The sequence below is a fragment of the Carettochelys insculpta genome, chromosome 19 (genome assembly GCF_033958435.1).
Source record: "Carettochelys insculpta isolate YL-2023 chromosome 19, ASM3395843v1, whole genome shotgun sequence".
In the NCBI taxonomy this organism is placed as follows: Eukaryota; Metazoa; Chordata; order Testudines; family Carettochelyidae; genus Carettochelys; species Carettochelys insculpta.
In genome coordinates, this window is record NC_134155.1 from 10,624,310 (window position 1) to 10,647,468 (window position 23,159).

Here is a 23,159-nt window from a genome sequence, read left to right on the forward strand (position 1 = left end):
TCTTATTGGCTCAAGAGCCATCTAATTCCTGGAATAAACTCATGAAAGCAAAAAAGAAATCTCTCTGGTTCCAGACTCTACCATGTGTCAGATAATGCAGACTGCAGAGATTTGAGGTTATGCTTCTGATAGCTGCACAGAACACAAAGATCCAAGTGTTTGTGGGCAGGTTCCTTGTGGGCTTTGTGTATTTCCTGGATTTCAGCAGGTGGTATTGTAGGCTCTTAATGGCCAAAACATAAATTTCTGGAGTTCCTGACTTTGTCCTGCTACAGGGGAAGAAAAGGACAAAGGCAGATCAACTGTTGTTACGTTTTCAATGGGTCCCAGGGTTATTTTCCTGAATGATCTACATTTAACAAATAGAATGCAGGTTAAAGATGTAAAAATGAAAGAGGTTTCTTTACTTTCTGTGCTTTTGCTGCCCTTGAATTCTATATAAACATGCTAGATGTGTGTACGTAGATTGTTAAAACAAAACATACCATGCTTTGGTGTATAAGATTATATATAGCACTGTCTGTAAATCATTACATTCAAGTAAAGGGGTTGAGCTCTGGTCAACCTTTTTCATTTGGAAAATACATCAGAAAAAAATTTCTTTCCTAAATGAAAATGTTCTCGCTTGTTTTGTAATGCAAAAGCAAATAATAGTAAGCATTATGCAAATTAGTTGTTCAACTAAGTAAAGTTTCAGGTTAATTTTTGCATAGGAAATATTTAGCATTTCCCAAACTGGTCTTTCTGTCCTGATGTTGCGCTTCCCTGGAGCACAGTCTCTAACAGGATGTCAGGAATAAGAGGTTGGTGGCTGTGTTGGTCCCAGGATACTAGAGAGACAAGCTGGATGAGGTAATAGATATTATTTTATCAGGCCCAACTTTTGTTGGTGAGTGGGACAAACTTGTCTGTCTCACCAAGAGCTCCAATAAAAGCGATTACCTCACCCTCTTTGTATGTGGAGTAAGAGAGTTTTCACTGCTTTAATCCTTTGTTGTGGCTGCCTGGAAACTCTGACTCATTTCAGCAGTGGCTGTGAGCAATGCTCTCATCAGCCATCCTCCACAGTAGCGAGGGGCAATCAAATGCTTCAGTAGCCGTCCTGGTATTGTTGTGATGCTTCATTAATGGTTGTAAAGCACCTACATCCCTAGATGAATAGTGACAGAGAGGTAGCCGTGTTAGTCTGTATTCTATCAAAACAAAAAAGCAGTCATGTAGCACTTTAAAGACTATCACCTAATAAATTATTTTGTCATCCTTTGACGAGGAATGTTCCCAGTAAAACAAAGCAGCAGACAAGTAGCACTTTAAAGACTAACAAAATGATTTACTCGGTGATGAGCTTTTGTGGGACAGACCCACTTCAAAAGACCAATTTCCCAGTGTTAAAGAGAGACAGTAAAACTGGCAGGAGCTGAGAGGAAGGGAAACAGGAAGTGGTGCCAACCTTGTGATATACTGACATGCACGGTCCAGCTGTTGCAAACATTGCTTACTGAAGGGAGGTGGAGAGACTGAGCAGGACAAAGAGCTGAGGTAAATTGCTGGCAATGTTTTCAGAAGGGAGCAGCAATGATAAATTGACTCAGCGAGAGAGAAATAAATAAAAGAGAGCCACCAGCATGTTGGCAGTGGCAGGAGAAATCTTGGAAGCAAGAGACAGAGAAAAGAAGAGGAAAAGGTGGTTAAAGGCTGCTGGGCCAATGGAGTAACACCAGGGAAGAATTTGGTCCATTTTGTCTGCTGTGCTGTGAGAAAAAGAATGATCATATGTCAAGAGTGAGGGGCGATTTGATAGCAGCCTTTAGCTTCCTGAAGGGTGCTTCTAATGAGGCTAGAGAGAGGCTGTTCTCAGGAGCGACAGATGGCAGAACAAGGAGCAATGGTCTCAAGTTACAGACCAGGAGGTGTACATTGGATATTAGGAAAAACTATTTCACCAGGAGGATGGTGAAGCACTGAAATGCGTTACCGAGAGGTGGTGGAATCTCCATCCCTAGAGGTCTTTAAGTCCTGGCTTGACAAAGTCCTGGCTGGGATGATTAGTTAGGGTTGATCCTCCTGAGATTTCTTCCAACCCTAGAAGTCTATGACTCCATGCTCCACTTTGCTCTCCTGCCCAGCCCTGTGTCCCAAGGTGTCTGACAGCAGGGGTTGAAACCCTCCTTTGCTTGTAGTGCAGTAACACGGCCAACCTTTGGCACCTGCAGATTGACTCCATTGGGGAAGTACTATTATTTATACTACCCTAGAGGCTGAGAGCACTTAGTGTTGGGCGAGGATCCCACCGTGCTAGGTGCTGTACAAACATAATACTCCTGCTCCTGGCTCTCTCAGCCTCATGGCTGCTGTGGGTGGGCGAACTGTTCCATTCTGACTGTTCCAATGTGCCTAAGTCAACAATACAGTTTGGGAACATCCTGACATGTGAAGATGTTGTACTGGAGAAAGGCCTTGAGCCCAGAGCTCTGGATACTAAAATTCCCCAGTGTGAAAGCTGAGTCTAGGTCTGGATCTGATCCAGTGATTCAAGAGACTTGGAGTTAATTCCTTCCTTTGCCACCGACATGCTACGTGACCTTTGATGAGTCACTTAACCTTTCTGCCTCAGTTTCTGTGTGTCCAAAAAGATGTTTATGATACATACTTCTCCATCTCTAGTAAGTGCTTCAATAGAGCTGCCATATAAGTATTAAGTGATCTGGTAAATCACAGACACATACTGAAATACTGCTTCCCTTAACCCAAGACAAGGACAGTGGTAAAACTGAGTCCATGATTTCAGCCAATGTCTTCTGCTGAGTTTCACAAATCTCATGACAGACAAAACAAACACTGATTACAGCCCAACATAACAAATGGCCTCCGGTCCATCCACTCTAGAATGTTGGCAACCTCAGTCCAGTGATTACATTGCTTTGTTACATAAACTTTTTGGATGTGGTTCTTACAGCTCCCTGTAGGCCTCTCATTAACGCCTCTAATTTAGAACTACACCTTATTACATAACTCTCTGAAGCAACCAGTTACTTAATTGGCTCTTATAGGCTATGTCTACACTAGCCAAAAACTTCGAAATGGCCATGCAAATAACCATTTCTAAGTTTACTAATGAAGCACTGAAATACATGTTCAGCGCCTCATTAGCATGCGGGCGGCCGCGGCACTTCGAAATTGACGCGGCTCGCCGCCGCGCGGCTCGTCCAGACGGGGCTCCTTTTCGAAAGGACCCCGGGTACTTTGAAGTCCCCTTAGGGACTTCAAAGTCCCTTAGGGGACTTCAAAGTAGCCGGGGTCCTTTCGAAAAGGAGCCCCGTCTGGACGAGCCGCGCGACGGCGAGCCGCGTCAATTTCGAAGTGCCGCGGCCGCCCGCATGCTAATGAGGCGCTGAATATGTATTTCAGTGCTTCATTAGTAAACTTCGAAATGGCCATTTGCATGGCCATTTCGAAGTTTTTGGCTAGTGTAGACATAGCCTATAAGAGCCAATTAAGTAACTGGTTGCTTCAGAGAGTTATGTAATAAGGTGTAGTTCTAAATTAGAGGCGTTAATGAGAGGCCTACAGGGAGCTGTAAGAACCACATCCAAAAAGTTTATGTAACAAAGCAATGTAATCACTGGACTGAGGTTGCCAACATTCTAGACCCATTTGCATGGCCATTTCGAAGTTTTTGGCTAGTGTAGACATGGCCATAGGCTTGCATAAGAAACCTCAAAGCAAAAAGGGGGGTGATTTTGAAATAGTGCCCAGAGTTGGGAAAGAACTGCAGTGAAAGAAGGCATTTCTGAAACACAGGGGGATAAGCATAGTCAGCCTGGCTCCAGGCTGTATACTACCTAGGGAAACTAGGTTAGGGTATGAAATGCTACTTCAGAGGGGCGGGCATCAGTATTGTTAAGGCCTGGTCTATACTTACAACTTAGGTCAGCTTAGTGATGTCATTCAGAAATGAGAAAAATTCACATCCTGGCTACGTTTACACTAGCACACTACGTCGAAGTAGCCTAGTTTGAAGTTAGGACATCGAAATAGGCTACTTCGACGCGTATTGTCTACACGTCCTCCAGGGCTGGTGCCATCGACGTTCAATGTCGAAGTAGCAACAGGGAACATCGAAAGGAGCTGTCCTGGAAGGAAATGCGGAGCGTCCACACACATAAGCGCTCCCCATCGAAAGAAGGGGCCAGCAAAGCCCCAAGCCACTCCCTTAAAGGGCCTCTCCCAGACATAGTTGCCCAGCACAGCATAAGATCCACAGAGCCAATAACTGGTTGCAGACCCTGTGCATGCAGCACGGACCCCCAGCTGCAGCAGCAGCAGCAGCCAGAAGCCCTGGGCTATGGGCTGCTGCATGTGGTGACCATAGAGCCCCGCAGGGGCTGGACAGAGCGTCTCTCAACCCCTCAGCTGATAGCCGCCATGGAGGACCCTGCTATTTCGAAGTAGTAAGATGCAGATCGTCTACACACGCTACTTCAATGTTGAATGTCGAAGTAGGGCGCTATTCCCATCTTCGGATGGGAATAGCGATTTCGACGTCTCACCGCCTAACGTTGATTTCAATGTCGAAATAGCACACGGCGCGTGTAGACACGACGCGTGCTATTTTGATGTTGTGCTGGCTACTTCGAAGTAGCCGGCTAGTGTAGACGCACCCCCTGAGAGATGACCCAAGCCCTAGTACAGACACTGCTTGCTTGATGGAAGCATTCTTTCATCCACCAAATTACAGGTTGGACCTCCCTGGTCAGGTCCCTCGGGAGCTGACCAGCCCCTAACAAGGGAGTTTGCCAGACCAGGGAAAGTCAGTTCCAGCCCCTTTGCTGCTGGTCTGTAAGTGGTCCTAAGGCACAGTACACTTTGGGAACATCGTGACACATGAATATGTTGCACTGGAGTTGGGTCTTGAGCCCAGAGCTCTGGATACCAAATTTCCCAAACAGTATGAGAGCCCAGTCCAGCTCTGGAGCCGAACTTTCCCAAGCAGGCCCATACTATATTATATTCCAGTTGCACTAAGGCATCAGTCAAACCCCATTGTGCAAGGCAAAGATCCAAATGGACCTGCAAAGTCTACTGTGACATACTGAGGACTGGTGGAATTGTGTAACTGCCCACACGCCGACGTGAACCTGGGACATCTGGAGTGCAATGCATAAGCCTCTACAGTTTGATCTAAAAGCCGAGAGGTTCCCAGCTAAGGCCACAGAGGAGACTCCTTATTTTTTTGTGTAAGTCATGTAGGTGCCACTACATGGGATAGTGAACTACTCATAGGTGTATGGGTTACAATTGCAAACTATCACTTTGACAATGGGGTTCCTGGTCCTGTTGACAGGCTAGGGGACTCTGTACAGAAATGTGACAGATAGATTTAGTTTGGAAGAGCCAACATGGAACAAAGTGGAATGAGTTGAGCCTTTGTGCCTTGGGGAGCAGCCTGTTTTGTCTCCCTCTGGTGATTGTGTGTCCTCTTCCTGGATTCTCAGCCTAGAGTAGTGATACATTGCAGTCATCTAGCAATAGTATTTTAAGGTTTTATATAATTTCTCCCTGTCCATTCAGTGAACATAATACTTACTATCTAAATAAGACATTTGGATGCCATAAACAGATACAGGGGAAGTATAAGGATGATTGGCAACACTGGGTAAGGACAACTACATTTGGTCATCCAAAGGTCTTATTACCTTTATGCTAAATCTTCAACATTAAGTGTCAGAAATGTTGCCAACCTTTTGTGTTTTTTTAATACTCCCTTTTCACCGAACTCTTAATAAGGCTAAATGGTGTCCGGATAGCTTGTTCTTTAAGCAATGTGGGGCAGGGACTGTCATTATGTTTGGTATTTATCCACGACCAGAGTTTACAGGGGCAAACACAACAGAAATGCCATTTCCAATATTTTGATTATTTCTCCATAACTGAAATATCTCATTGATACACATTGGTCTAATGCTGCGGAGTTTTCTGGACAACATCAGTTACTTTCTTGGGAGAGGTGTGGGCATTCAAAGGGTCATGCTTTTCAAATGTGACATTCAAAGCCAGTCTCCTGCAGTTAGGTTTGTGCATAATCTTGCAGGTTCCTCTTCTGTATGCAAATATGCAATGTGCATGTACGAATCAGGCCTTTGGCTGCATGAGTTAAATACATGCAAACCAAAGCACACCTGCAAGAGCCTATCTGAAAAGTACAGGGCCCAGGTCTGCATGAACTTGACCCCAGTCCCTGCATTAGATCTGAGAGTGGAGGTCTCACATGCAGGGTGCTGTTTAAAGATCCCCTCTGGCCGTGCTAACTAAAAAATGCAATTCATTGGAGTCTGAGCCTGATCTACACTACGGAGACTGTATCAGGTAATGTTTTATAGCATAGAAACAGCCGACATTGATGGAAGAGGCTTTTTCGTCCATGTTGTAACACCCTCCCCTGTCATGAAGCAGCTAACCTGGTTGATAAAAACATCATTCTGTCAACATAGCTGTGGGGTGAAAATGGCATAGACCACACCTGAGGAAGAAATAAACATTCTCCGCCTTTCACAGGTCCTGTTTTTAATGCTTTTCTGTACATGGTGTTCCAGGGTTCCTAATGTGACCCGCAGCAGTAGAATCGCACGTCGCTTTCTCAAGCTCTTCTGAGACTGGTTGTTTGCTTGGGTTTTTTAAACCCTGTCTCCAGTGCACCCTGGGATAATTTTAGAGTTGGCACACAGGCTGCCTCACGCTGGCCAACATTCCTGAGGGTGCAGAGGCTGGGGTGTGCAACTCTGAACCTGTTATTATGCAACCACAGGGCCCGATTTGTAGCTGTCAAGCCCTTAGCCTTGCCCAGCCTTTTCCGTCCTGAGACTGGATTGTGCTAACACTGATGCAGTCATTAGGACAGGCCTACCGACAGGGGAGGGCCCAAGGGGGGCAGTTGCCCAAGGGCCCGGTGTTTCAAAGGAGCCCAAGTTCCAGGCCCCTTTAAAGTCACCATGGCCAGAGGTAAACTTCAAAGGAATTGGGCTTGGATAGTCCTTATTTAAAGTGAATGATGCTTTCTGAAGTTTATGGTCTGGGCACGACAGCTCCTTCAAGAATTAACCCTTCGTAATCACAAATAACCGCTCAAGAGGCCGATGGAACATAACCTAGTCTTAAAACAACATTACAGGCATCTCCCACGTCCTTCACACTCCTCATTTCACATCAACTTCTGGAACAAATATTGTTCCTGATTATCTCTTAAATTCAACAAGTTGCCCAAGCGCTAACCTCGCTGATAAATCTAAGTATTGTTACAGTGGCTTAAACAAGGTCACTGATTACTTATCTAAAGTACACACTAGCTTTACTTCCATTCCAACAAGCCCGTGTTGGAGTCAGAGGGGCAGGGCTGCCTTGGTGGAACCATTGGAGTCAAGATTGTGTGCTGGGTTGGACTTATAGGGTAAACGTCATGAGGGCTAAGGGAGGTCAGGGGGAGAGGTTCTCCCATCCACCTCCCTCTAGCTGGGTCTACACGTGACCACCCTTCGAAAGGGCAAAAATTGACATGTGGAGGTCTAAACGGCGACCGTCGAAAGGGAACAACCACATGCTAACAGCAGGTGGATGGGTCGATCTGCCCTGTTGAAGGGCTGCCGCAGTCTTTGGAAAGGGAGCGTCCACATGGCTCCAAGCTCTCCTTGGAAAGAAGGGAGGCAGAAAACACCGTGGACGGCGTTGCATGGCTGACAAGCCCTTCCGGGGCTGCAGCCAGCCGCTGACTTAAAGGGCTCCTCCCTCCACACCACATGAGCTGAGTGCTACCCAGCTGTCCCCAGCCTGGCAGAGCCCACTCGTGCTCCAGGATGGACGTACAGCAGCAGCTCCTGCAGGAGGACACCCTCATCCTGGAAACCCTGCTGTCAGTGCTCTGCACCGGCACCTCTGGAGCCACCCCAGCAGCACTGACTGGCGGGAGCGGCTGGTGCTTGGGCAATGGAATGACGAGAGGTGGCTGCAGAACTTTCGCGTGTCGAGGCAGAGATCTGCCACTGGCTCACCCCCGCACTCCAGCACCAGGACACCTGCATGAGGCCTGCTCTGCCCCTGGAGAACTGGGTCACGATCGCCGTCTGGAAACTGGCCACACTGGACACCAACTGGTCAGTGGAACACTTTGGGGGTGGGCAAGGCCATCGTTAGGGCCGTACTTATGGATGTAAGACAGGCCTGGGTCACGCCCCCATGGGTGGGTGGGGAGGCCAGGGTGAGGGGAACCCTCAGCTGCAGGGGCCAGGGGGGCAGGGGGCAGGCTGGGAGGGAGCAGGCTGGGAGGAGGTAGGGGGCAGGATGGGGGCAGGGGGCTGGCCGGAGCTGGGTGGGGCGGGGATAACCCGCCACACCCTCATGGGAGCACCTGTCCCCCTCCCCCTCATGCAGGTCATCAGAGCCACCATGCAGGCTTTGAGGACCTGGGCTTCCTGAACTGCTTTGACACATTGGATGGTACGCACATCCCCATCCATGTCCTGGCACACAGCGCCGGCCAAAGTCAAGAGAAAGGGCTACCATTTGGTGGTCCTACAAGCCCTGGTGGACGCTAGGGGCTGGTTCACGGACATCTATGTGGGATGGGCTGGCCTGGCCGCACCCACGACGCCCAGGTCTTCCAGAACTCTGGGATCTGCCGGCACATGGAGCCAGCTCGTTTGGCCCTCAGTGAGAGATCCCAGTCGGGGGGTGGGATGTCACCATGCCACTCTGCATGGTGGCAGATGCGGCGTACTCCCTCCAGCCATGGCTCTAGAGGCTATACATGGGACACCTCGACCTCACCTGAGAGGCATTCAGCCAGCGCCTCAACCACGCCTGCAACGTCATGGAGCAGGCCTTCAAACACCTTAAGGGGAGGTGGAGGTGCCTTTACATGCAGTTGGAGATCGGGGTCCTGGATGTGCCCCACGTGGTGGGCGCCTGTTGCATCCTCCACAACGTTGTGGAGGGCAAGGGGGATGCCTACGTGCAGGGGGTAAGGCAATGCATCCAGCACTGGCTATGAGCAGCCGGGCGCCACCCTCATCTGCCAGGCCCACCAGGATGGCCTCCACATTAGGGAGGCCCTCAGGCAGGCCTTTGCGGATGGCTGCCTGTGACCTGCACCCACCCCCAGCCCCATGCACTTCTGCCATCTGCCGTCCCTGCCATCCCCACCCCAAACCCCCGCCACAGCCCCCACCACTACTGCACCCACACATCCGCCACCCACCATCCCTTCCCAAGGAGCACAGCATGAGGGGGTGTATGATAAATAAACATTTATCAACAACTGTATGGTATGTGCAACTACGTACAGGTCGGGGGGACATGGGTCCCCAGTACGGGCTGCTCCCCTGCCTTTGTCTGTGGCTCGTCCGCTGATGTATCCAGGGCCGCCGGGGGTGCGGAGTTGTCCCGGCGACTCATAATGCCCTGGCGCTCCTCGAATTAGGGGCAAGTAGCTGGGGCTGCCCCAGAGCAGCTGGCCTGGTCCCAGGGCTGGGCATAGCCCTGCCACAGTTCCTTAACTTTACTGCGCACCTGTTCTGCTGTACGCTCCAGGTGGCCTCTTGTGAGGAGGCCCTGGGCCAGGCGGGCAAATGCTGTGGCGTTTTGCTGCTTGACGCCCATCTCATGGAGGACCTTCTCCTCTTTCCAGAGGCCCAGGAGGTCCCACCGCTCCCGCTCCATCCAGGAGGGGGACCCTTTTTTTTTCTCCCCTCCAGAACCCTGGGAGCCCTGCAAGGGCTCAGAGGGAGGGCCCTGGGGCTCACATGGGGGCTGTGTGCTGGCCATCATCACATCGCTCAGACCGTGTAGCTGGAGCTCATGCTGGGGCTGCTCATACCACACTCTCAGAGCTCTGCCATGGGGTCCCTGCATGCGTGCTGCTTTAAGGCAGCCAGACACAGGGATCATACAGCCCTGCTGCTGCCAGCTGGAGCGGCCCCCACGCTCCAGCTCACTGGTGCCATAGTGGACCCTTCTTTCGAAAAAGCGGGATATGGAGTGTCTACATACGTATTCTTTCGATTTAGTTTTTCGAAAGAGGAAGATCTTTCTGATATGGGATTGGAGTTCGGATTTCGACGTTTGTGCCGTTCTTTTGATTTGCTTTTGAAAGAAGGTATTGTACCTGTAGACGCTCCTCCCCTTCTTTCAAAAGCAGGCCACGTATTTCAACGCTTCGTGTATGTGTAGACACAGCTTCTGTGAGGGTGGCCAGGTAAGTCAATTTCAGATAAGTTCATTCCAGCTACAGAATTGCCATAGCTAGAATTAGGCATCGACGACTGATTTTGATGCCTAGTGCAGACCTGCCCTAAGATTACAAGCAAAGCGTAGAGCCTAGAGTTGGCAAAGAGGGGATCAGCCCTAGCCTTCTTGCTTTGTCTATCTCACACACCCTGCATACCACTGCTGCAATCAGCAGCCTGTCAAGGTTCCCCTTATCAACGCCTTATGAAAACTGACCTTTGGAGAAAAAAAATATTTGTTCCTGAAATTTACTAGGCAGGGTTCCAACAAGAGAGTCCATTGCTGTGAATGTACACATTCCCCAAAACACTGATTTTATGTGACAATGTTTATTGTTACTAAGCTAATAAAAAGACCATGGGATGGGGGTCTGGGGGTGGGGTGGGGTGGGGTGGGGTTGGGTGGTGGAGGAAAGAAAGACAGACAATTTGTCTCAGCCTGTCTGTTTGTGCAAATGCTATTGTGCTGTTGAAACCCCTGCATGAACAGGCTGTTTGCTGACAAAGAGCAATTAGGATATTTTCAAATAATGATATTTTTAAGATCTAACTTGAAACTGGAAAGATCCTAGGGCTGGGCCCGCAGCTGGCGTGAGATATCAGACCTGGAAATGTGACAATATTATACCAGCTGAGGATCTGCCCCTAAGAGAGCATGTGCAGCTGTTCCATATTGTTAACCTGTAAAGTTCAAAAATTACGAGTGAAAGCCCTCCCCCTCCAATCATGAGATTGGCTCAAATATCCCAATATTTTAGAGGATTTCTTTCAAGTGCGCCATCTGGTTTTTTGAGCCTTTAAGGTACGAACATTCAGGATTTTTCGCTACAACTGTGAGGATTAGAAACTTTTTTTTCATGAAAGTTGTGAGTCATGTATGATCACATGACTTCAGAACCTGGGGCTTTAGGAACACGGAAAATCATTGCCCATGCTCTCTTTGAGAAGGAATTGTATGACCTTTACGCTTGAATAGTGAGTTGTGAGAAATGCACACTTCAATCTCCCTGTGGCAAAATCTGTTGACCCACAGGATTGTCAATGCTCTAAAAAGCTATTACGGATACACTGGATCAAAGACCCAAGACTCTAAAATTGCGCACAACAACTGTGTTGTTTGAGTCAATATTGTGCCCTGCTCCTGTTAACACTAGACCAGTGGTTCCCAACCTGGGTTCTGTGGACCATTGGGGGTCCGCAAGGTATTGCAGGGGGTCCGGGAAAAAAGTAAAAGATAAATAAAAGTGATCATAGAAAATAAGTTTTAAATAAAATGTGAAGTTACAATCAATTATTTTTAAATTAAATATCTTCCAATAATGTTATGATTGCTGTCTGAAAATCTATGTTGTAGTTTCCTTTTTTATTTACTGAAGTGTAAACAATGGCTAGAAATGGCTTTGGCGGGGTGGTTGTTGGGGGGTCCACCAACAGTTTGGGGGTAATTGGGGGGTCCACACTAGTGAAATGGTTAGGAAGCACTGCCCTAGAGATATACTTAATTTTCACTATGTGAGTATTTTTACTGATTTCCTGTGAATAAGGTAAATGTGTAAAGTAAATTTGAAAGAGCAGGGTCTATGTTTGCAAAGACCATTGCGTTCAGGGGATTGAAGTGCCACAGTTAGCTCCACAAAAGAGTTCTCTCCCTCTGCTTTTTTTTTTTAAACCCAACAGGAAATTTACAGTCACGTATCCGTTAGTCACAGCATTGTTCATTCTACTTTTAGCTGACAAAGAAGTTCAGTGCTTAATCACACTGTGGCATTGACCCAGCCTGCTTAAATACCTTACCATAGTGGTTTGCAACCAGGAATTCATACCCAGCCGCATGCCCCCTAAAGGTCGGCAAAGGTCTTGCAGGTGGGTATATTAACTCTTCTAAGCCGTGTCTACACTAGCCCCAAACTTCGAAATGGCCACGCAAATGGCCATTTCGAAGTTTACTAATGAAGCGCGGAAATGCATATTCAGCGCTTCATTAGCATGCGGGTGGCCACGGCGCTTCGAAATTGACACGGCTCGCCCCGACGGGGCTCCTTTTCAAAAGGACCCCGCCTACTTAAGTAGGCGGGGTCCTTTTCAAAAGGAGCCCCGTCGGGACAAGCCGCGCAGCGGTGAGCCGCATCAATTTCGAAGCGCCGCGGCTGCCCGCATGCTAATGAAGCGCTGAATATGCATTTCCGCACTTCATTAGTAAACTTCGAAATGGCCATTTGCGTGGCCATTTCGAAGTTTGGGGCTAGTGTAGACACGGCCCTAGATATTGGCCTAGTTTTACAACAGGCTACCTAAAAAGCACTAGCAAACTCAGTGCAAACTAGAAGTTGATACGGCCACACGATTGACTTGTTTATACTGCTCTATGTACCATACAGTAAAAAGGACAGTGACAGCACACTGCCCCCCCGCCCCCCACCCCCGGCTCTTCTGATTCACAGACCTTGATAATTTTTGGGCCTCTGTCCCTTTATACATTGAGTCTGTTCTGGTATGGCTATGATCTGAAGAAGTGGGTCTGTCCCACAAAAGCTCATCACCGAATAAATGATTTTGTTTGTCTTTAAAGTGCTACATGGCTGCTTTTTTATTTTTACTAAAACAGACAGTTTTTGGTGTGCAAAAAGTGGAATCTGTCTTGAGTTATTTTTTGCATCTAACAGTTTCCTGTAAACAAAAGGGTTGTAAATCTGCTTGGATGAAGATTGTTTGTTGTATAAGCACGATTCACTGTCTACATAGCACTCCCCTTTCAGAAGGGGAATGCAAATGAGCGAGATCAAAAATGCAAATGAAGCGCAGATTTACATATTCCACACATCATGTGCATAATCCCTCATGATCATGTTTCCGGAACAGGCTTTTCCAGAAGCAAAATCAGCCATATACACAGGGTTTCTTCAGGAAAAAAAAATGTTTTCAAAAGAACTTGTCATCCTGAAACGAATATGGAAGAAGGGTTCTTTCAGAAACAGGTTTTTTTCCTGAAGGAACCCCCTCTACCTGGCTGTTTTTGCTTCCAGGAAAGCCTCTTCCGGAAGGGCAATCGTGTGGGAATATGCAAATGTCATGTGAGATATGCAAATATACACACCATTTGCGTTTTTGATCTCACTCACTTGCATTCCCCTTCTGGAAGGGGAGCTCTGTGTAGATGCATAGGAGTGTGATTTTATTAGTCAGGTTGGATGTTCATCCCAGATGAGGCTCACCTTGTTAGAGGACCGGTCAAGTGGCCCAACCAAAGTTTTCCCCTCCTTCTCATCTAATCAATATGTGTCAGAATCTCAAGAGATAAACCACCAAGCATTAATTTAGCAAATCAGTGTGAAAAAGGGACTCAAGGGCAGACTCCGACAAGGCAGGAAAACAAATGCCTTTGAATGTGAACTGCAAAGCAAAACAAAACAAGCCATGTCCCTTACTGCTCTGTTTAAGTGTCACTTCCTGGCTTTTTTTTATATTGACGTCATTGTTATTTACATACTGATAACCCCTGGAGGTTTCAGAGTGTTTGCTGTGATAGCTGCGCATGAGGGGCTTTTGCCAGGCTAGCACTTGCTTGTCAGGGATCACACCTCTTCATACCCTTAGCCTAGAGAAGCAGGGTTGCAGCAATAAGGGCCTGGTCTGAACCTGCTGGAAAGACTTTAATTGACTTTAATGGGCTTTGGATGAGACTGTAAGGGTTTGGTGCAGATTAATTTGACCTACTGAAGCTCTGTGCTTTGCAGCATCAGGGCTTTATGGCTTGTTTGCATGGGATATTCTCTGAGTTATACCAGTATAAGTAAACCAATACCATTATACTGGTACACACAGGCAATGGGTAATGTGGACAATGGAAGGCATTGCTTTTCCAAAACTGCCTATGGTCCCAGCGGGGCAGCCTGGTTCCCTGTGAAGGATGAAGCAGCGGTGCAGTGGCCCTTAGCCCTTTGGGTGGCCAGGAAGATCGGGCTGGGGTATGGGGTGGGCTTGGCTCCACAGGAGAGGGGAAAGGTTGCTGAAAGGGTGAGACCTCGGGGCAGAAGAGGTGGGGCTTGGTGTTACCTTCCCCAGCTGGGCCTTCACCCACTGCACGTGCTAGTATAAACATCCATGTAGGCATGTTTTTTCATGAATGAGTGTCTTTTTTTTTTTCAGTTTAGCTTAAAGGCTTCCAAAGCTAAACCCAAACAGGGCATTCTTATACAGGAATAATCGTGTCTACATGTGGCTGCGAGAGATTACAGTGGTAAAACTATATTGGTACAAAATTCACTCTTGGCTTTAGACTGATGTCTGTATGGGGACGTTATCGTGTTTTGCAATCATGTTTTGAGGGTAACACTAAAAGGATGCATGTAACTAGCTCTTGGGTTGGGGAGCAGGGCAAAAGAAATGAATCCAAAGGAAAGATTTAAATGCAGGAATATTGCTTCATCGCAGTTGCACTAAGTGAACAGTAACAAATCCAAGTCCAATAAAGATAAGAGTAGCAGGACAGCGTTTAGTCTCGTAAGACCTTTGATCTTCATGTGGCATGTCACAAGACTGAAATATCTGCAGGGGGTGTTTATATTTATATACAAATAAACTATGTGAATTCATTCCCGTTTACAAGACACACAATGACGCAGTTATAAATTCAAAGCAATCTGTCCCCCTTCACATCCAATAGCGAATATTAGCTGACAGATTTTTTTCCTACCACTTCTGTGAGGTTGAGAGGAATGAGAAGCTATGTCTACACTAGCAATGCAAGTCGACCACAGATACGCAATTCTAGCTATCTGTGCTCGGCTTACTTGGCTCTCTATACCAAGCAAGGTCAATGGGAGAGTGCTCGGAGGTGATATGACATGGGGCAAGTTACTTTACTTCTGTTTCCGCTGCCAGCTTTTGTCCATATAAAAAAACAAGCAGTACCGTAACGCCTTAAAGACTAACAACTTTATTTATTAGGTCACAAGCTCATGACTAATAGATAAAATTGTTAGTCTCTAAGTCGATACAGGACGGCTTGGCTTTTTTTTGGAATGCTACAGACTAACATGGCTACCCTTCTGAGACCTTCTTCCACACCAGTCATCTCTTTTGGAATGAGTTTGTTGTATAGGGCCTAGTACCTCCCCACGTTACTGTGGTCAACCAATTCTTATGTATAATTGTTGATCAGTGCAAAGGAAATCTCACTCTCTCCACTAACGATGAAACCACCCTTCATCTGCTTGTGCTGCAATTTTGTGTTGTATTCTCCTCTCCTTCCAGACTCCAGCCCCAGGAAGTCAGCCACCTCGGTTTAATTTCCTTCGTCAACACTGGCTCTTCTTCCTCAGAGTGTTTGTTGATCCTAAGTGTGCCTTTCATGGCCATCGTTCAGGTGGTGAGGGGGTCGTGGCTTTTAGGACTTCACAGCTTGTAGAAGTGGCAACTGCTGCACTCGATACCCACCCATCCAGGAAAACAAACTCCAGGTGCTGCCATCCCAGTTCAGTGAACTGCTGAGACCCTACAGACCCTGCAATGCTAACTGCCAATGGGTACACAGTTCTATAACAGAAATACCTATCAGGCCTGACCAACTCACTACATAGGACACTTTGCTGTCATGGTATTTATGCACAAAGCAAGCCATGTCAGAGCTCATATCCAAGACATCCAGCAGTATTGTTGTGAAATGAATACACAGTAATCTTTTAAAAGGATATGTTTGTATACTGAAAGCATGCCATTATGTAACCCACATGCCTAGGTGTGGTTTCCTGCCCTACATAGTGGCACCAAGACTACCTACAGAAAGAAAGACTGAGTCTTTTTTACAGCCTTAGCTGAGAGGCAGCTGGCTTTTAGCTCAAACAGTAAAGGCTCATTCACTAAGTCAGGAGTCGGCAACCAAAATAGCAAGAAGAGACATTTTGTCCAATTTGGTGAAAAGCTCAATAATTCAAGAGCCGCAATGCATGTGAATAATATAAGACAGTCCTTGATAAACATCAAACCATACTTTTGTAACCTCTATTTTAAGAACAGTGCACACACAGTGATTTGCAATGTGATACATGATTATGCAGGGCGTTCACACATGTTTCATGTATTCTATTTCTCACACTTTATGTGTGTGTTTGTACTGCTGTCTTCCAGACTTTCACTTCCGAACTTCCTCTCTCTCTGGAGGACACTAGGGGGAGTTATCCAACGTTATGAGATCACATATGACCTGCTATTTAGATACAAGTTCATTTTTGGGCTTTTAGATGTTCACCATTTATTGAAAACAATTAAGGGGATTATTTTGCTTTGAAATTATAGCGTTGGGAGCCACAAAGAAGTCTTTAAAGAGCTGCATGTGGTTTCGGAGCCCAGATTGTATATCCTTTTCTAAGTTCCAGAGGTCCTAGATTTGAATCCACCTGTGGGTGGTTCCACTTCTACAGACCAAACCTCTCTAATCTGGAACTCTCTCATTTGGCAACATTCATAGCTAATCCAGCATGATTTTAGTTAGCCAGACGACCACTTATTATGGGTGTAGCCAAGTTTCGCACAGCCCCATAAAGTTTGTTTCCAGTCACCAGTCCTGGCTCTCAGTGTTCTGTGCTGTTATTTAGCTGTAATTTACCCCTAAACATCTTCTAAGAGCCCAGTCAGCAGTGGAAGTGTTGGTAATGCTGCTTGACAATACTGACCTCCCGTGGCCTGGCAAATTCTCTTGTACAGCACCAGTCAGGTCCCCAGGGTGGCGGACAAGAGAGGTTCAACCTGTGGTTCTTATAAAGGTGTTACTCTCCAGCAGAGGGAAAAAACTGGCTTCCTACCAGACCAGAGCTGTTTATCAACCTGCTGCCATGTACATGAAGCATTATCTCATTTGCACTTAGCAGCCTCAGCCAAATAGAATAGAATCCTAGAACTGGAAGGGACCTCAAGAAGTCATCAAGTCTATTGCCCTGCACTCACAGCAGGGCCAAGCACCAGCTATATCATCCCTTACCAATGTTTATTTAACCTGCTCCTCGGTACCTGAAAGCTGTTATCATGAAATACATTTGAAGCCCCAACAGAGATTGAACTGGATTACAAGGGCAGTGTTCTAACCACTGAGCTAGGAGCTTGTCTATACTTAAAATGACAGCAGTTATCAGAGAAGACGCTACTCAGTGGGAGGCTTACTCCTGCTGATGTAGGTACTCCCGCTCTCTGAGTATAGCTATACTCTGTAGCTTTTAGTAACCAGGCAGTATTGACAATCCAGTTGCTACAAGTCAGCAGCTACATCTACACTAGAAGCATCTGTCGACAGTAATGTCTGTGGGCAGATCGCATCTACACACAAAAGCAGCGTTCACATTTTCACCTGTCGCAGCAAAGCTTTGTTATTCGTGGTTTTTTTTTTAAGCACTTGTGAAAGACAAATGTTTTTTTGATCAAGAACAAATCTAGACATAGCCATAGAAGGGTGGGGGTTAGATCAATGGGAGAATTCTCCTGTTGACTGTACTGGAGAATGGGCCAGCTTCACCAAGTTGCTCTGAATGTGAATTTTTCACCCTCCTGAGCAAGGTGGTTGTAGCAACCTCATTTCTTTGTGAAGGCTGGGCCTTAACAAGGAAAGAACAGTCAGGAAGGAAAGAGCTTTGCATGTGGATGCACTTCAAAGGTTTATTGACCTATAAATCAAGGACAGCACCCAGTGATGCTGCATCTGGGGAAGTAATTGGGCACTGAAATCAGTTGCAAAAATGGGATCCCAACCTGTCCTGGTTGGAATGACTGCATGAAAACTTTGGGTGGGAGAAGCCCTAAAGGAAGGGAAGGATAGCTCAGTGGTTTGAATATTGGCCTGCTAAACTGAGGGTTGTGAGCTCAGCCCTTGAGGGGGCTCTTTTAGGGGTTGGGGCAAATAGGTTTACAAAACAAAAATCTATAAGGGAGGGTGGTAGGTCCTGATAGGCGCGCAGGGGACTGGACTCCATGATCTCTGAAGGTCCCTTCCAACTCTATGACATAGGTAAGTGTAGTCTGTAAGACGTGTATTCTACTTCTTGTTTCACATATAATCATTTCTGTTTCCATTTGCCATCCTCACTCAGTGTCCTGTAGATCTTAAGCTCTGCTAACAAACTTATGGTTGTCTTATTAAACATATCTCCATGCAAAGAACTCTCTTATAAAGCACCTGATCCTGAGTTGTCCCAGTCAAGCACCAGTGATGGGCAATTTGGGCTGCATGAGTGGCCCAGTGGGTTGAAAGATTGTCAGGGACAGGGTCATTTGGCTAACTGCACCTGTGTACCTAGATTTGTAGAGTGTGTGGACTGAACCGTGGCTAGAGCCCTGCAAATCCCTACATATCTGTGGGTACTCGCGTCTGAGGAGGGAGGGTGAGACTGTCCCTGCACTCACCAGAAGCAGTCAGGAAGAGGCAGGTGGGGTGGAGCAGGGCAGGGAGAGAGTAGAGCAAGGTTGCATGGGGAGTGGAATGGGAATGGGAAGGTGATGGGTGAGGTGACCATCTGTGCCGTTTTCCCCAGGACAGTCCCTTATTTAAGCTGTCTCACAGGCATCCCGACGTTTTTAAGAAAATGGGCTAATTGTGCCATATTTTGCAGGGGTCCTCTTCCCTGGCACCCCACGTCTCAAGGTGGCAGCTCTCACAGCCAGCGAGCTCCTCCGCTGGGCGGCTGCCCCATTCCCTAGCACCCCACAGAGGCAGCCCCCACTGCCGGTGAGCTCTGCCATGGGGTGGTCTCTTCATTACATGGTGTCCCCCGGCTGGGAGGTTGTGGGGCCCCCATCCTCCACTCCCCCTCATCAGTAGGCTGCAGAACCCCCATTTCTGGTGCCTCACTGTGAAGCAGCTGCCCCCATTGCTGAGGAGCCCTGACATGGAACAGCAACTGCCCATCCCTGGAGGCCCATGTCCCACATTTGCCATAGGACAATGTGGTCACCCAAGCGATGGACAGAGCAGAGCAGGGGTATGTGGCTGGTGCAACCCCCAGCCCCCGAATTGTCTCATCAGTCTCCATGGGTCACTTTGGTAATGCTAGAAAGGAAAAAAACTATGCAGATGGAAACTAGAGGAACCTGGTAACCCTGCTCCTGGGCAACAGTAAACAAAACGTCTCATGGGCCACACGTAGCACCCTGATAGGCCGCAGGTTGCCCGCCACTGAAGTGTCTGTTTTATTCCAAATTACTGGCACATTGCTGCAGAAACGAAGCTCAGTACTTGCTACAAAGCTGGCGTGGGCGCAAGGGGGCATTCCCAGTCAGTTGTGAACTGGGGAGGTCACTCAGGTGAGACCCAAATGCTGCCCAGCTGACGAGCAGAGCGCCAACAGTTATATTTTTGTTTCTCCTGGTGGTGCACATCCACACATGCCAGAGTGCACATAAAAATGTATTCCATACAGGGATGAAAAAAAAACAAACCCACACAGATGGAAAAGATTGGAGGGAACGTTGGACTGCATGGGTCTTTAACACAGCGTAGCAATGGTAAGGAAGTGTTTACCGTAATGCCCATGTGGGATGCACTGGCCAGTTGGTCGCACACTGGATTCATTTGCCTGGGCCAGTGGTTAGCATCCTGTGGGCAAATCAGGGACCTGTAACTGATTCCCTAAAAGTTACAGAAATTGTAGGCTCCGTTCCAGGCAAAAAAGAGTGGGTCAGATGGTAGAGCTGAGGCTGTTGTACCCTGCTTACAGCAGATATCATGTCAAGAAAGATTTAATGTTCCCCACTTTTTAATCACATTTTGCCACATTTGACTTTAAAAAAAAAAGCCCTCCAGATCCCAGAATCAAGTGATCTGGGAAGAATCAAAACACTTAAAAAAAATGTTTGTAGCAAACCATGTCTGGCCTTTGTGATTGTCAAGAAAAGCTTAAAAATGTGATCCCTAAAGGTTTCTCTTTTTGAAGACAAATTAAAAGGGCTCAGTATCCATGTTCCCACTATTCTTTTCCATCTGTGGGTGGAATAAATTTTGTTATGTGCACCCAGGCATGTGCAGCTGTGAACCACCAATAGCCACACATGCTGTGGGTGCTCTGCTCATCAGCTGGGCTGCACTTGACTCTCTCCTGGGTAGCTGAGAGGGGCCTGACTCCTGACTTTTGAACGCTTGGGGTTGACAAGACTGAGAACTATTCCTGTGGCTGTGTGTAATTTCAGTGGCCAGCTTTTACCACTCACCTCTGCCATGATTCGTTGAACTGACCCAAGAAGCTGGGAATGGTGGTTTGCATTTTTAACTCCGACATATTCTGGCAAAAAAAAAAATCATAGAAACGAGTCACAGATCTGTTCTGAACTGTTTGTAAGAATCAGTTTCCTCTAGACCTGAAGATGGGCTCTGGGCAGCTGGAAAGCTTGTAATTTTCACTAACAGGAGTGGGTCCAACAAAAGACATTACCTCATCCGCCTTGTATCTTTTATACACGTGGCCCAACCACACTACGACACCCTGTGAACTTTTCCTCCAGCCAGGCTGAAGCCTTCCTGTGTCAGTAGTGCTCTCTAGTGGCGCACCATGCCTTTATGCTCACATGATTAAAATAGAAGGATCCTTCCTCTTCGGTGGAAATGGAGACAGTCACTCTATCCTACACATCCAGGGAAACCTCCCACCAGACCAGTCCCATCCACAGAATGAGGTGGGGTGGCCAGCCCAGGCCCTGTGCTGGTGCCTCCTGCTGCGCCAGGATATCCCTGGCTTGGTTGGTCAAGGAGGGATAAGGGGCCAGGGTGGAGGCAGAGCCTGCAGCCTGGCAGGGGATTGGCTAGGCCCCTGTGCCCAGAGCACTGAGAGAGGGGGAGCTGCCATGGGCCCTGTTCCCCTTCTCAGGATGGTCCTGCTCCCCGCCACAGCAAATGACATAACAGAGAAAAACTGTCAAGAGCATCATTTGGTCCCCAGCTGGGGGAGCTGCTGGAAAAGCTTTAAAAATACAACCCTCAGCGTGAGCAAATATTGGCAGTTCTCATAGGAACAGATGTGGTGATAAACTCCCCCCACCAGGGCCTGTTTACACCGGTCTCCTGAGTCAGCCCCTGTGGCTGGAGGGGGGACTCTCACAGAAATCTCGGAGGCCAGCTACAGACAGGGCTTGTTTGCTTTAGCGCCCAACATCGGCCAGTGTGGGACTGCGTTTCCTGTGCAGGCTTCACAGGCCGGGTACCAGCAGGCATGCCATCCTGGTACAGCTCCATCACTTTCCCAGCTATCTCCCCTCCCAGCATTGCCTGTAAGCTGAGTGTGTGGGCAGGCACACAGGAGAGATTCATATGTTGCCCAGCTAATTAGCAGAGCATCCACTGTGCCTACAGCCAGCAGCGTGTGTAGCTGTGAGTGGTGTACACCTGCGCATGCCCCAGGACACACAACAAAATTTATTCTGCACATGGATGGAAAAAATGTGAGGGAACAGTGCCACCTCCCACCTCCACAAGCCCCCTCTGAGCTTCCCTCCCCAACGCTAGGGTTGAATTAAGCCCCGGGGCGGGGGTGTCTGCTGCTTACAGAAATCTGGCAGGACTCAGCAGAAAATATGCATTATACCCAGCTCCCAGGCTCTGACCAAGGCGCTTTGTCCAGATGGTGAGTCATGAGAGCACTATGTTGGCCTCAGAGTGACCGGAGAGTCACTGGCCATTGGAATTTCTCCAGACTATCTTTTAAGCTGCTGAGAATTTGACATCTGCCAACGATATTTTTCTGGGCTTGCAAACAACAACGCTGTTGTTTAGCAGGGCTGTATTGGAAGATCCCTAGTGCTGGAATGTGGCAGAAGGGCCCCAGTCAAAACCACTTGTTTGAATCCCTTCTGGGAAAGAACAGTCTGGGTTTTGGCCTAAGAGGGGGAACTATGTCTTCCAAGAGGGCAGTTAGAAATCACTTTTCAGAAGTTTTGGTGATATATGCATGCACTCATTCTCTGTCTGTCACACACGCACCGGATGCTGGAAATCATCACAAGCAGTGATCTCTCTAGCTTTTCCATCCATGAGCAGAATAAAGTTTGTTATGTGTGCCAAGGCAGTGTTTCTCAACCCAGGGTACATGTACCTTAGGAGGTACACTGAGGTCTTCTAGGGGTACATCAACTCATCTAGGCATTTGCCTTGTTTTACAACAGGCTACATAAAAAAACCACTAGTCAAGTCAGTACAATCTAAAAGTTAATTCGGACAGTGACTTGTTTCTACTGCTTCATATGCCCTGCGCTGAAATGTAAGTACAATATTTCTGTTCCAATTCATTTATTTGATAATGAGATGAAGAAAGTCAGCAGCCTTTCAGTAGTAGTCTTCTGTGATATTTTTGTATGTTTTTGTAAGTAAGTAGTTTTTAACTGAGGTGTAACTTGGTGGTAGGCGAAACAAATCTGTCTCCTGAAAAGGGTACAGTCATCTGGAAAGGTTGATTGGCACTTGTTTTAAGAGCTCCGATTGCCTTAGGTCCATATTAGGTCACCTGGCAGTATGCGTCCCCTTAGAGCAGGCGGGGGATACTTGTAATTTTTGTTTTTAAAAAGGGGTACTTTATAAAAAAAAAGGTTGAGATACACTGCGCCAAGGCATGTGTGGATGCACACCCCCAGTAGAAACACAGTCTGCCCACTGTAGGTGGCTGTAGGTGCTCTGCTAATCAGCTGGGCTGAGCCTGAATCTGTTCTGTGTGGCCGTTCAAGCATTCAGCTGACAGGGAACACTGGGCCAGATCTTCAGGGGACAGAGCTACTCTTACTCATGCCAGCACTGTCATAATGTATCTTGTACTGGGGCCTTGAAGATGTGAGTTTTGAGAGGGACCGTGAATGCCTGGATCCCAGAGTCAGGAAGGACATGCCAGGCCTAAGGAGAAGCATGAAGAGCTGTCACAGCTCAGA